Source organism: Brachyistius frenatus, unplaced genomic scaffold, assembly GCF_029030835.1.
Source record: "Brachyistius frenatus isolate BFR_SWC_R1_liver_20210118 unplaced genomic scaffold, ASM2903083v1 Contig_84, whole genome shotgun sequence".
In the NCBI taxonomy this organism is placed as follows: Eukaryota; Metazoa; Chordata; class Actinopteri; family Embiotocidae; genus Brachyistius; species Brachyistius frenatus.
Genome location: NW_027210683.1, coordinates 933,998 through 948,302, shown reverse-complemented (window position 1 = coordinate 948,302; position 14,305 = coordinate 933,998). Strand labels below are relative to the sequence as shown.

The following is a 14,305-nucleotide window of genomic DNA, read 5'->3' as shown; positions in this document are numbered from 1 at the left end:
TCGGCCCCTCTCTAGCTAACTGGAGCCACGGATTGACAGATAGATAGATAGATCACATCATCTTGGATTAGTCCCACTTGCCCTAAATCAAGACAGACCCAACAGTAATCAACAAACCGGAGGAATCTTGGCAGGCCAACGTTGTTTATCAGTGCTCAGCTATGAAGATGGGAAGACGAGGATGATGAAGGTGCCAAGATGTAAATAGGAAGAAGTAAATCCTCCTTCAGCAGATGTGTGATGGCCCAGAACACTTTTACTGCTGCTGATGAACTCTTTAATTCGGGGGAGTGGATTGTCTCAGATTTCCTCCACTGTTATGGAGACGTTGTGCTTTGGACCTGTTTTACAGTGTGTGTGTGTGTGTGTGTGTGTGTGTGTGTGTGTGTGTGTGTGTGTGTGTGTGTGTGTGTGTGTGTGTGTGTGTGTGTGTGTGTGTGTGTGTGTGTGTGTGTGTGTGTGTGTGTGTGTGTGTGTGTGTGTGTGTGTGTGTGTGTGTGTGTGTGTGTGTGTGTGTGTGTGTGTGTGTGTGTGTCCTTTTGGTTTCTTTTAGTCACATCATAGTTTCTATAGAGATCACCAGTCTCCAAACTGTTTTTTTTTCCTCTGAGAGCTCCTCGTGTTTAGTAACATTTATTCACATAGCTGAGCTCCACCCAAACCATAACATTATGCAGTACTCAGGCTAGCTTTCTCACCCTAACAGTATTGAGAGTAAAAACACAACATAAAGAGGTCATAGAGACACAGCAGTTAAACATCCTCTGGGAAACACAAATGTCCTCAGTTAACTCTTTGGCAGGGAGCCAACACATTACGCAACACCATGTGGATGAGTGTAAATGTGGAGTTTCAATAGGACAGTTTTATGGAAATCCAGCCTTTATTTTGGGAAAGGAAACAGTCCAACAGTCCAAATCAGAAAAGATTCATCCTCTGGAGTCCCTGAATGAGCTCAGTCGCTGTTCTTTTGGTGGTTTTTTTTTTAGAGCAATCTGCTCTGCAGGTTTTTATATATTTCTCGGTCAGAAAGGTCAGGGGATCCCCAGCTCGCCGACCGCCATCACCATCCTTCAGCTTTGCTCCAGCATGTCAAGCAAAATGAGGATGAGAGACACACGAGGGCTGCTGCCAGAAACAGTCCTCCAAAATAGCCTCACATTATCATTATCATCATCTCCTGTTTTTGTCCTTCATCTGGAGCCGTGACCCCCTCAGGCTCCCAGTAGCAGCTCACACATCAGCATTGATAGGGCAAGAAGGGGGGGGGGGGGGTCGGGACTTGGGACTCCTGAGGGGCATGCCCTCGGCCAATCAACTCGTCAGAGGTAAAGAAGGGTTAAACCAGGCTAATGATTCAACAGCCATAACAGTGGAAAGGAGCGCTCTAAATATAGGCATTCCAGTCTGGGATGAAGGGAAGGGGGTGCAGGAGGGGAGGGGGGGGGCAGACAAGTCCTCCTGCCAGACAACCAGAGCAGCAGCAGTTATAGTATAGTAATCATCCACATGTGGAGCCCAGTGGGAAAAATATGAGGCAGCAGTTTTATTCTTTCTTATCTTTATTTGACTTCACTGGATTCAAATATACTTCAGTTTGTATTCAGATTTGAGTTCTTTGGTCCTAAAAAGGTTAAACACCACCACCACCACCACCACCACCCCCGGGAGGTCCTGGTGTCATTTCTATCTGTGTTTGTGTGTGTGATATTACCTGTGGTGACATTCAAAGGTTAAGTATTATTTAAACAGCGAGCTGAAGGTTGACAGCATTTTACTTCAGTCATCTAATTCCAGCACGGAGAGACTGATGAGCTGAGAGCGAGGAAGGTAAACAAACCACCCAGACTCCTTCTGGGTCTCGCACCTCCACTTTCTCTCCACAACGCCGTGAGGTTGTAACCTTTCCATGTTAAGTGCAGAACACAACATTGAACATTTGTTTAATTAATTGACAGGATATAAAAGAGTTCGTAGCTTCAGGTCTGTAAAATGGTTCTGATCCAGAAGTGTCTTCAGCTGCAATACCAGCGAGTGCCACTAGAGGTCGGCTCCAAAAAGCCTCCGGCTCCATAGACTCCCATTCAACTTCTCTCATCAAATCCAAAGTGAATAAAATGTGTCCATCAGTTCTCTCGGTGTTGTTAGCTAAAGTCACTCCTTCTTATTAGTTTTCTGGAGGTCCATCTGAAAATAATCCCTCATTCATTAGAAAAGAAGATTCAAGAAGACCTGTTTTTGGGGGGCGTGTCTGTTTGATTGACAGGCCTGTGGTGCAGTCAGGTTACAGCTATCTGTGGGCGGGACGTAGTATCGTCAGGTTTCCCATCAGATCCACTGCTGGCTCCTGTATGATGAAGATGAATCTTTTTGGTTGCAGTGACCTTGTGCACATTATGTCTTTTTTTGAGTTATAACCTCCTTTTAAAAGTCTAGAAAATGTAAATAAATGCATCTCAGCACAAAACAAAAGAGGCTAAATAAAGTACCAGAGCAACTAAACTGAGCTGCACTGTGTTAAATCATCTCCAAAACAAATATGGATTTATTTCAACAGAAATGTGAGACGCAGCAGCAGAGAGGGGAGCAGTGGGAGGCAGAGGAGGTTACTGGGGGCCATCAAAGCTCAGATCTGATCTGTGCCTCCTGGCAGCCCTTCAGCCCTTCAGCCCTTCAGCCCTTCAGCTAGTTGGCTAATGTTCTCTGATGACAATATTTGGCCTCTGAAAACGGTGGTTGTTTCTTGCTCTGAATGGGAGCTATTGTGGTGTCTCCTCCTTTGGCCAGATCAGCTGCAGTCTGACTCAACCTCTGTCTCTCTCTCTCTCTCTCTGTCTCTCTCTCTCTCTCTCTGTCTCTCTCTCTCTCTCTCTCTCTCTCTCTCTCTCTCTCTCTCTCTCTCTCTCTCTCTCTCTCTCTCTCTCTCTCTCTCTCTCTCTCTCTCTCTCTCTCTCTCTCTCTCTCTCTCTCTCTCTCTCTCTCTCTCTCTCTCTCTCTCTCTCTCTCTCTCTCTCTCTCGCTCTTTCTCTCTCTCTCTCTCTGTCTCTCTCTCTCTCTCTCTCTCTCTGTCTCTCCCTCCTGTCTCTCTCTCTTTACTGTATGTGCTGCACACACCAAGTGTTCATCTGAAACCTAGGAGAGATAGAGATTCCTGAACTCCTAGTCAGTCATTCATAATGGACTAGCTGGGCGGTGGTGGGGTGGGGTGGGGGGGGACTGGTCATGATGCCAGGGGAACTTGCAGCAAAACATCATGTGGCTGTTTTTACCCACTGAACTCGTGTGCACACACACACACACACACACACACACACACACACACACACACACACACACACACACACACACACACACACACACACACACATATAACAGATAAACCAGGAATTCTTGTGTTCAGGAGTCACTTGTGAGTTGCATTACATCTCCTGATGGCTAATTTTTTGGTCACATATTTTTCTAAATTGGATGGCATGGCATCAGTCTCTCCCTCTCTGCCTCTCTCAGCTCTCTTTAAACCTGGACTCGCCTCGGGGGCTTTTAAAAGCAACGAAACAGGTCGGTCAGGCTTTCAGAGAGCTCTCATCCTTTCAAGAAAAAAAAATAAAACCACGGCTACCGTTTAGAGAAGGAGTCCATTCACTTCTGCCTCCGACTCACTAGGAGACCAATCTTAGCACCAAACATACAAGCATCATGTTGGTTTTACAGAGGAGGATTTCATTACATGATGATTGACAGGAGGCAGTTAGTGAATGTAATGTGCATACTTGAGATGCTGTCTAGTCTTTAACTGCAGATCATAATAGAGAAGAAATAGAACTAATATCTCAGTGAGAGCACCAATCAATCAAATAACTTGTACTGCTCATTCAGACCTGTTATACTGCATGTTACGGTCATCAGAAGTCACATTTTTCTTGCATTTATTATATTTATTCCAGTTTTTAATGCATTTGCTCGAGTTTGCATTCTCCCATTTCTTCCTGTAACTTATTTATTGTGCAAAAGTCCTGCAGCAGTGCTTTGTTGTCTTTCATTTATGGGACATTAAAAGATTATTTAAGATTATTTTCAAGCCTCAGAACCCACATTATGTGTAGTTATTGTTTAATACAGAAAGCCATTGATGCCTTTTATTTTAAAAAACCTTGAAACATTTGTTTAATCGAAGCCGTACTCTGCAAACTCTCTCCCAGTCTGTTCCTCTGTGGATTTCGTCCCTCACCATAATATCACATTGTGAAACCGTCGTGCTCATTTAAACGCTTCCAACGTTTCATTATCAGTTTACATTTCCAGTAAAGTCCTCTCCGCCTCGGGTCGGCCTGCAGACTGCTCCGAGCTTGTTTTCCTCCTTCTTCATCTCTTCACTCTTCTGCCAGATATCTTCAGCTACCCCCCCCCCCCTTTCTCCCCCACTTTTCTTTTTCTTTTTTTCATTAGATTGTTTTGGTCCCCGCCATAATTTATAGCTCTTGTATTTTATTAGTAAAGCTCCAACACAGCAGCATTCCTCTTGATTAAAGTGCAGCTCGGTGCAGAAAAGCAGAAAAGGTCAGAATATGTGCACGAAGAGAAAAGTAGCTCAAACTAAAAGTAAGCAATAAATTGAGGTTAAAGTCGTTTCTTTTTTTTTTTGTCTGTCTGCAGATTTAAACGATGCAGATTTGGTGCATTTTACAAGCTCTGCAGGCTCGATCGGAGCCGCGGATCCACGAGCGCACGCTTTGTAATTTGCACCGAAATCTGCACATTGAAACCTGCCAAACTGCGTTCGGTGCGGAGCGGTCGGTTGTTATTCAGCACGAGCAGCGCTGCGAACACACAGCGACCGAGACGCCCATGTGACTCGCTGCAGAAACGAGTTCGGAGTCCACTGGCCTCGCAAGAATTTGTTGTGTGACTGTTGGTGTTCCTGTTTATACATGAATCATCTCCATGTACACACACACACACACACACACACACACACACACACACACACACACACACACACACACACACACACACACACACACACACACACACACACACACACACACACACACACACACACACACACACACACACACACACACCGAGTAGTGCCAGAGAAAATCCACATATAATAGGAGGGGGAAGCTCATACTCTTTTCTTCTTCTCTCTTTCTTTCTGTCTTTATCTCTCTCTGTCCTTTTTTTTAACGTCTTGTAAAACAGGGAAAATATGCAAACCATGGAGTAGCAATAGAGGGTTTAGCCAGTGGGAACACAGCGTGATTCCAGCAGGCCTCGGCCGCAGAGTAAACACTTTCTTTTCTCAAGCCAGAAATAGTTTGGCTGCAGAGAGAGAGAGCTGGAGAGAGAGGGATGGAGGGAGGGAGGGAAAGAGGGAGGAAGAGGGGGGGGGGAGCACAACAAGGTTATGATAGTCAGAATGAAGTTTTTTTTTTCTTCCTCTTCTTCTTCCTTGTAAATTGTTCACACCGGTGGCCTCGCAATCAATTACCACACACACACACACACACACACACACACACACACACACACACACACACACACACACACACACACACACACACACACACACACACACACACACAATCCAGCCATGTCACTCAAGTAAATTAGGCCAATGGCAGCGCTACACAGGGGTCACGTCAAAAGTGCCGATTGTCTCAATCACATTAGTCCAGCTCTGGCATCTGTTTAGCATTTAGTTAATTGTGATGTTATTAAGTTGTCAGTGAGCATTAGGGCGGCGATAAGCAAAGCAAATATTCCTCCAGAGCAGGCTGGGCAGGGCCACACATGTGCTGCCCACGCACACGCACACGCACACACACACACACACACACACACACACACACACACACACACACACACACACACACACACACACACACACACACACACACACACACACACACACACACACACACACGGATGTGTTGGCGGGAGCATCCTGCATGCGATAAAGGGGCAGATGTGCATTAGCATTATGACTCCTGATTGCAGAGTGTTAGCATGTTGCTGTCGGTGTCATCTGGTGAGTCGAAATGTTGATTAGCACCGCGCTTATCGGGGGTTTTTTGCATCCCGCTCATAATTGAGCAAGCTGTCGGCGGTCGGAGGCAGATTATCTGTCTGTTCGGTTCTCCGGCTGGCCGACGGAGATCACACCAGGTCTTTCTGGGTCACGGTGGGCATCAGGTGCTGCTGTTTATTCACAGTCCGACGCTAAAGACTCGGACACGGGAAAACAAAGAGGAGAAAGTCTGGATTAATGGTGTCATGTTTGATGTAAAATCCTCCATCAGAAAACAAATGGTTTTACATTTAGTCTATGAAATGTTCAAAGACATTTGTCAAACGTCTTTAAATTGGTTGTTTTTGTTAAAAAGGAGTCAATTTAAAATGAATGGAAAGGAGACATTTAACCCTTCAAACCACTTCTTCTCGGTTCAGTTGCACAGCGAGGATTCATCACAGAGAAACGCAGCACATGTTAGACTGCACAACTGGAGCTTTCTAAAAATGTCTGTGATGAAGCGTTGCAGAGAAAACTTTAAATGTGCATCAAACGTAATCATCAGATTTTGGGGAGATGCATGAAAAAACAGCAATTTCATTTTCCCTTGATATAAAGGCTAATATAAAAAAAATCTCCAAGTATATTCAATTTAAATGGTGAAAGATTTAAATAGCCTCAACTGTCCTGAAAAAAACAAGCTACGGCATGAATGGTTAGCTGCTATAATGACCGAGATATGAGCTTTAAATGAAGGTAGTGAAGGATGTGGATCTCCAGGCTGATACGATCAATGACTGATGATGTTGTCGACTTCCCTCTATACTCTCTTTATATTCACACACAGGTTTATTTACAGTCAAAATGTGTGTAGGATGATTATTTAGGACCCCACGGTTCACATTCTCTGTAAACAAATCCCTCTTCCTCGCCGCTTCCCTCCTCCTCCTCGCCGCTCGCTCTCTCTCGCCTCCCAAAATAAGAAGTGGTCGGAGCCACTATCGCCGGCTAAATTAAATCAAGCGGCACTAGCTCGACTGCAGTCCCCTTCTGCCACTAACCTCCTCCTCCCTCTCCCTCGGCAAACAAATTTTTCCCCAGATAAGATCTAAATGAGTTTTTCCAGGCGGAGGAAGACCCTCCGTTCGGCTGATGGATACCGAGCGAGGCCGCGGCACGACCGGCGCTCCGGTTCGTAATCATCCGCCGTGCGAAGAGCGTATACGAGCGCTATGGGCACGGCGGGCCTACGTGAGTGTGCAGCTCGTGTGTAAATGAGATAAAAATGTGTGAATGGGAGTTGGCACCGCTTACACCTCCCCCTCCCCCCTCCCTCCCCCCCATGCACCTCCAGCTTCATTCATTGAGAAATACCCAACCGGGCCCCTGCATCAGTGCCGAGGCTTAGTGTCATGGTGGGCACAGCCGCATTGAGGCGCCGCCGCGGGAAACCATGGGACAACAGCATGTCAGAGAGGGAGGTAGTATTCTTAGAAAGTGGGGGGGGGGGGAGAGGGGGGCGGAGGGGTAGTTGGGTGAGATCCAGTAGCAAATTGGGATGTCCATAGTGGTGCAACAGTGTGAGGATCCCAGCATGGACAGATCCTTGTAAAAGCGGGGGGGAGGGGGGACAGCAGCCACACATCCATGAGAGACCAATAAAATGATGTGGTGGGGGGGGGGTGGAGGATTATAGACTCCCAGAGGGCTCCGCGATTCACGGGCCATAAAATGGAAGTCAGCAGGACACGCTGCAAATTTGGCCAGCCAATATCCAACCAACCCCTCCTTCCTCCTGCTCCCCCGACCCCGAGGATGTGTCGCCGCCGCGCGTCACAATGCAACCCCGGCGAGCACATCCCGTCGTCGGACAATCTCAACTCCCCCGGACGCCGCCATTCGCCGAGTCGCATTTGCATGTCGGCCGCTGCGGCTTTGTTGGTGATTATTTAGGAAAAAAAACAAAAAAACTAGATAAGGACAGAGACAGAGCAGTGGAACTGAAGAGAAGGCCTTCACCATCCAGGGAGTTCAAAACAACAAAAAGAAGGCCGCTTTTGTCGGGAGGTTTCCCCACTTTCAGATATCCCATCGCATTTTAACCTTGGCGATACGAGGACTTTGAATATAAAAGGATTCGCCCAGGAGAGCGACAGAGAGAAAGAGATGTGTTGCGTTGGCCCGGTGTCAACAATAGCCGGAGCTCTTTTGTCCACGCTGTTATTTGAAGTAAATCTCCCTCTGTAATTAGATTGGAACTGTTTGTGGACATCTTAGGAGAACGCGTCGGTGTTAAAACAGCAACGCGCGAGGGCCCTTTTAATTTACAGTGCAAATACCTTTCGATTAGCGTGGCGAGGGAGGCGAGGGATGAGGGTGGGGGGGGCAGCCTGGACCGAGCAGGCAGGACAATGCAGGAGTCTTTCAAGCCTTTTCTCTTTTTGTTGTTGTTGTTTGAGAGCGGGGAAGAGGTTCGAGCAGCTCTCCTGTGTTCCTTAATTGTGAAGCAAGGAGATTAGTACGAGTGCTTCCAACCTTTCACCCCAAACAAAGGAGCCATCAGATCCAGTTGCCTAGTGACACGGGGGGTTTCACACCGGCAAATGTAGCCGCCGCCGGCTCCTCGAGTGAAATCTCCAGCCGCCGCTCACGCAAAAACCGTCTCCGTCCCCGGCCGACTGACGGCGCCCTTAATGGCACCGAGCAGCCGCGCTAATGAAAATGGCCGTTCATCCTCACTCCGAGTCCGTCTCCCAGACTCATATAAAAGTTAATGTACCCGTGACAATGACATTCAGAAGACCGTTTAGCTTTGGACAAATGCTGCATTTCTTGGAGGCGGGAGCAGCCGGGCACACAGAAATGTCCTTTTACGCGGCGTGCAGCTCAATCAAAGGGCACTTAGCAGTGTCATATTGATTATGGGAGCTTAACCTCCGTCAATCTCTGGTGGGTCATTCTGGCAGCATTCCCGCAGATGGCTTCAACGAGGAAGAGCTGCCGGAAGAGGAAGGAAAAGGGAGCTCCTCCTCATCTGCAGTCCAGCGCGAGATAACCGTGAATATATCCTCATCGGAGACAGAATATGTCCTTCGAGTCCGTCTGCGTTGAGCGATGAAGACAAAAACAAGCACAGATCACAAACAATCTCAATTATGATGATGACATTTAGACCTAATTAATTATCACTCCGCTGGATTGTAATGTCAGCTCGCGGTTGATGAGCAAACTTCAACTCTCTCAAGCCGCAACAAGCTTTCTTCATTCTCCTTTTAATATGATTTTATTACTGAATTTTTGGTTATTCGTTGTCCAGTTTATTTACAAGTGCTTACATAAGTCGGGAAGATGTAATGGCTGCGTTTAATTTGAAGTAAAATGTGAATTATTTCCAGATGTTCCAGTGGTTTATTCCAGATTTGTTTTAATTCCCAATGTCCCAGTCTCGATAAACTCTTGCATCTTTTAATCTTTTATCATTCATTACTGTCTATTATCATGGCAGCTGTATCCTGATGTGGTGATGATGTAGCCTAATATGAGCCATATTTACTTTATTGTGATCTGTAGTTGCCGTAGTAACTGAGGTCTGGTGGCGGCTGGACGGATTCATTGAAGTTGAATGGGAGTCTATGGAGCCGGAGGCTTTTTGGAGCCGACCTCTAGTGGCACTCGCTGGTATTGCAGCTGAAGACACTTCTGCATTGGTTTCCTTTTTCAGACCCAGAAGCTATGAACACTTTTATATAAAGTCTATGCAAATGATAAATACAGTTTATATCGTGTTTTTACCTTTAGTACGTACTGCAGCTGCCCTTACAAAGTATGTACTGTTGCATGTCGTATGTATACAATTTATGTTTGGTAGGGGAAGACGGGTAGTAATTTTACATCAGTTGACCCTTTGTGTGTTTTTTCTCCATTTAATAAGACATTTTAAAACCAGAGCTAAAACATAAAAAGCCACCAGAACAATCGTTTAGTTTTATTAAAACACACTTTTCCTGTTTAAGACTGAACTTATTAATTTTATATCTCTTAAGAGATCTTACACTAAAATAAATTATGGAAACCTGCAGCCACAGGTTGTTATTTCCTTTAAAATGTAATAACAGTGATAATTTAGTGAGATAATAATATGTTTAAACAGAATTTCTCATAAGTTATTCATATAAAATAACCCTGACTTGGCTGTGGCGGCTGCAGAGGAATGAAATATCACCTCAGCCGGCTCCACTGAGTTTGAAGGGCTGGTGTTGGTGTGAAGCGACCGTCGTTTCTTCAGAACGGGCAGCAGTGAAACGGAGAGCGGTCACCGAGCGGGGTTTGTCTTGGAGGTGGCCTCGCTGTAGGACAATACTCCGAAAAAAAAAAAAAAGGAACTCAAGTGGGACCCATTACACCCCAGCGAGGCCAGACTCTTATCAGTTAATAGCAGGTTTCCCTCTGAGAGCAGATTGTTTTGATAGATGACACCTGGTCGGTCCTTCGCAACCCGCTGCAAAAAAAAACAAACCCACCAGAGTACGGCAGATAAGCTGTGAGACAGACAAAAAGAGCATCCTATACGAGGGTTCATTTGGACACAGAGGCAGACAAAAAGCAGAGTTGTGTCGCTGAACTTTCTTGTTTCACTTCTATTATTATTTGCTGGTAGCGGCAGTGAGTCCGGTGTTTGCTCAGGTGAGCTGCATTCCTGCTGCATATCACACACTTTACCTGGAATGCTTTGATCTCAGCTGCTATAATAATTTTCCAGTCTTGTATTAAGTAACGAAGGCCACAATGACAATATATGACCCGCACAATCTCTGCCGCTGTTTACAACTCTTCCTCTTTACAGCTGCCATAAACAGAGAGGAGGATGAGTTCATGTCTGAGAAGCCGAACAACAAGTGATAATTATAGTTAGAAATGTCTCTAATTTAGACATCTGTTAAAACAAACACCTGCTGAACATCCTTCTTGTGACGTGGATGCTGAACAGGCTGTTGAAATGTCTCAAATCAAACTAAAAAACATACAAAATATTGTCCATTTGATCCGTTTCAAACTGGTTAAACAAGATTCATGACTTTTCGAGCCGCTCGAAGCTTCGACTCGGACGTGATTTAAAGTCGTGGAAACTTCTGTTCTTTTTGATTTTTCGGACCGCTGGAATGATCTTGATGTCAGTATTGATGTGAAATCCGTACAGAGCGTCCAGCAGGGGTCTCCGACCTTTTATTCCTCTGAGCGACCCAGTATTATGGCAAAGCGTGAAATAGACACGCCGGTCTGCTACAGCAAAATGTGAGATAGGGTAGGTAGGTAGGTAGTTACTTACTTTATTAATCCCCGAGGGGAGATTTTTTCACTACAGCAGCATACAGGAAGCAATAAGATAATAATAGAATAATAAAAAGCAATAAAATAGCAGTAAAAAAATATTAAATATAAAATGCACAGTATATACAGCACAGTATATATCTATATATATTATATACAAACAACCAAGAAACACAGTCAACAGTGTTATTGTTGTGTGATGGATTTTGCCAGATGTGAGTTATTGTACAGTCTTATTGCGGTCGGCAGGAATGATCTCCTGTATCAGGAATGATCTCCTGTATCTGGAATGATCTCCTGTATCAGGAATGATCTCCTGTATCAATGATATCCTGTATCAGGAATAATCTCCTGTATCAATGATATCCTGTATCAGGAATGATATCCTGTATCAGGAATGATCTCCTGTATCTGGAATGATCTCCTGTATCAGGAATGATCTCCTGTATCTGGAATGATTTCCTGTATCTGGAATGATCTCCTGTATCAGGAATGATCTCCTGTATCTGGAATGATCTCCTGTATCTGGAATGATCTCCTGTATCAGGAATGATCTCCTGTATCTGGAATGATCTCCTGTATCAGGAATGATCTCCTGTATCAGGAATGATCTCCTGTATCTGGAATGATCTCCTGTATCTGGAATGATCTCCTGTATCTGGAATGATCTCCTGTATCAGGAATGATCTCCTGTATCTGGAATGATCTCCTGTATCAGGAATGATCTCCTGTATCTGGAATGATCTCCTGTATCTGGAATGATCTCCTGTATCTGGAATGATCTCCTGTATCAGGAATGATCTCCTGTATCAGGAATGATCTCCTGTATCAGGAATGATCTCCTGTATCTGGAATGATCTCCTGTATCTGGAATGATCTCCTGTATCTGGAATGATCTCCTGTATCAGGAATGATCTCCTGTATCTGGAATGATCTCCTGTATCAGGAATGATCTCCTGTATCTGGAATGATCTCCTGTATCTGGAATGATCTCCTGTATCTGTCCTTGTGACAGCGGAGCTGGAGGAGTCATTATGAACGTCCTCCTCTGTCCCTGCAGCAGGTGGTGGAGAGGGTGGACAGGATTATCCAATATGGACACTAGTTTGTTCAGCGTCCTCCTCTCCACCACCTTTTCCAGGCTGTCCAGTTTGTAGCCGATGATGGAGCCGGCCTTCTTCACCAGTTTGTTAAGTCTGTTGGTGTCGCTGGCTCCAATGCTGCTCCCCCAGCAGACCACAGCGAAGTATAGTGCACTGGCATAGCCACGCTTTGGCCTGTCTAGGCGTGAAAATAAAAAACAAATTGTTAGCGTGAAACTTCCACTTTGAGACCAAGCACAAAGGACATTTTTGGACAGCATTAGTCACTGTGATGTTTATTGTGGTAAACCATATTGCCCCTCAAAGCATGCAGTAGGTTTCATTTCTGTTCAGGAAAACGTGTAACTTTCACGCCTAAAGAAGCTTTTCATCAGTGATGCCCGTTAAAGGTTAGAATAAGATGCAAAGTTGTGTATTTTGCGTGAAAATCGCAGATTACTTGTGCACGATAATACGACATTTCCTCGCCTTCATTCCTGCTCTCTTGGCTCTAATATGTAAATTTCCTGTTGGAAATTAATTTAGCATTTAATTATGTATTTATTCACAAGCAAATATGCCAAAACTTTGACAAGTCGGCGACCAGCTGTTCACTAGTCACTGACCTTGACTAACTTTTCCAGCTACAGAGCAACAGTCTTATTAAAGAGGGGGAAAAAAATCAAGTATCTTTGGCACAGCACTGTAATCTAGTGAAGTGGTGGTCAAGTCCACGCATTGGAAATAATAAAACACAAAGAAGGAGCTCGCTGAATGCCAAAAAAAAAACCTGGACTCTACGACTTTTTCATATTTATTTAAGAAACATTTTTTGCAAATGGAAGCAAGCGCTGCCCTTCACACGCCACAAATAATGTCACATGGGTGAAATAAAGGATTTAAATAATGTGCTTCACATTTTTCTTAAAAGATGTAATACATGCATACACAGTTTTATATTGAAACCTGAATGAAATGTAAAATGAATTACAACAAAGATAGGATATATATTTACTTTTCAAAATGAAAGAACCTATGCAGCGTAAGGTCCGGCACCACATGATTAACAATAAAACATAGACTGGGTAAGGAGGCTAATAATTATGCTGTTATTATGACCCATATTGTGAAGAAAGTTGAAGTTCAGCTGCTGCTTTATTTTCACTATTATAAAAAAAAATTCAGCCGCACTGTAAAAATACTCGATTTTATCCATATTTATTCTGAGGAGTAAAATAAGTGCAATTGAGACTAAAATATGATAATAAAATTTGTATTTCCATCACTTGCTGCCTGTAGTTATTTCTTATTTTTTAATTATGTGACATTTTCTTTCACTTTTCACGAGAATAAAGATCAAAAGTTTGAACTGTAAACGGCAGCAAGAAAATGAAACAACTATTAGGTCTCTAAAATGATTTTAAAAAATAAACAGTGAGAACGAGTCTGAAATAGTTTGAGTGCTTTGATAATTAGATGCTTCAAGGAGATGAAAGATTTATTTGTCGGCCATCAGGGTTCAACCATATTTGGTGAATAATTACTCATCACCAGCGCTGAGATTTAATTCAGGGTTAAAAGGATGAAGTGAAGGAGTTTATTTTTTACCAGGAAAAGTCTAGCTTTTATTTGTGCTCCCCCTTCCCCCCCCACACACACACACAGCCCAACAAAAAAGTTGTGTAGCCGAGGAATGTTTGGGGGTTGGGGGGGGGGGGGGGGGTCCTCTTACAGTCCGGCTGACCGCGGCTCTCCGAAGTGATTGATTGGGTGGCGCTGGGGCCACCGAGGACCCTTTCTGCAGCTTTAGGGGTCAAAGGTCATCTCTTCTGCAAATCTGCTTCCTTTTGTACAGTCGCAACACCGGGCGAGCGGTGTCACC

General features: G+C 44.5%; 1 protein-coding gene across 5 annotated transcripts in view; it reads left to right on the top strand.

Moving 5' to 3' along the window:
* zbtb16a (zinc finger and BTB domain containing 16a) overlaps positions 1 to 14,305 on the top strand; it is a 136,424-nt gene that overhangs the window by 88,380 nt on the left and 33,739 nt on the right. The window lies entirely within an intron of this gene.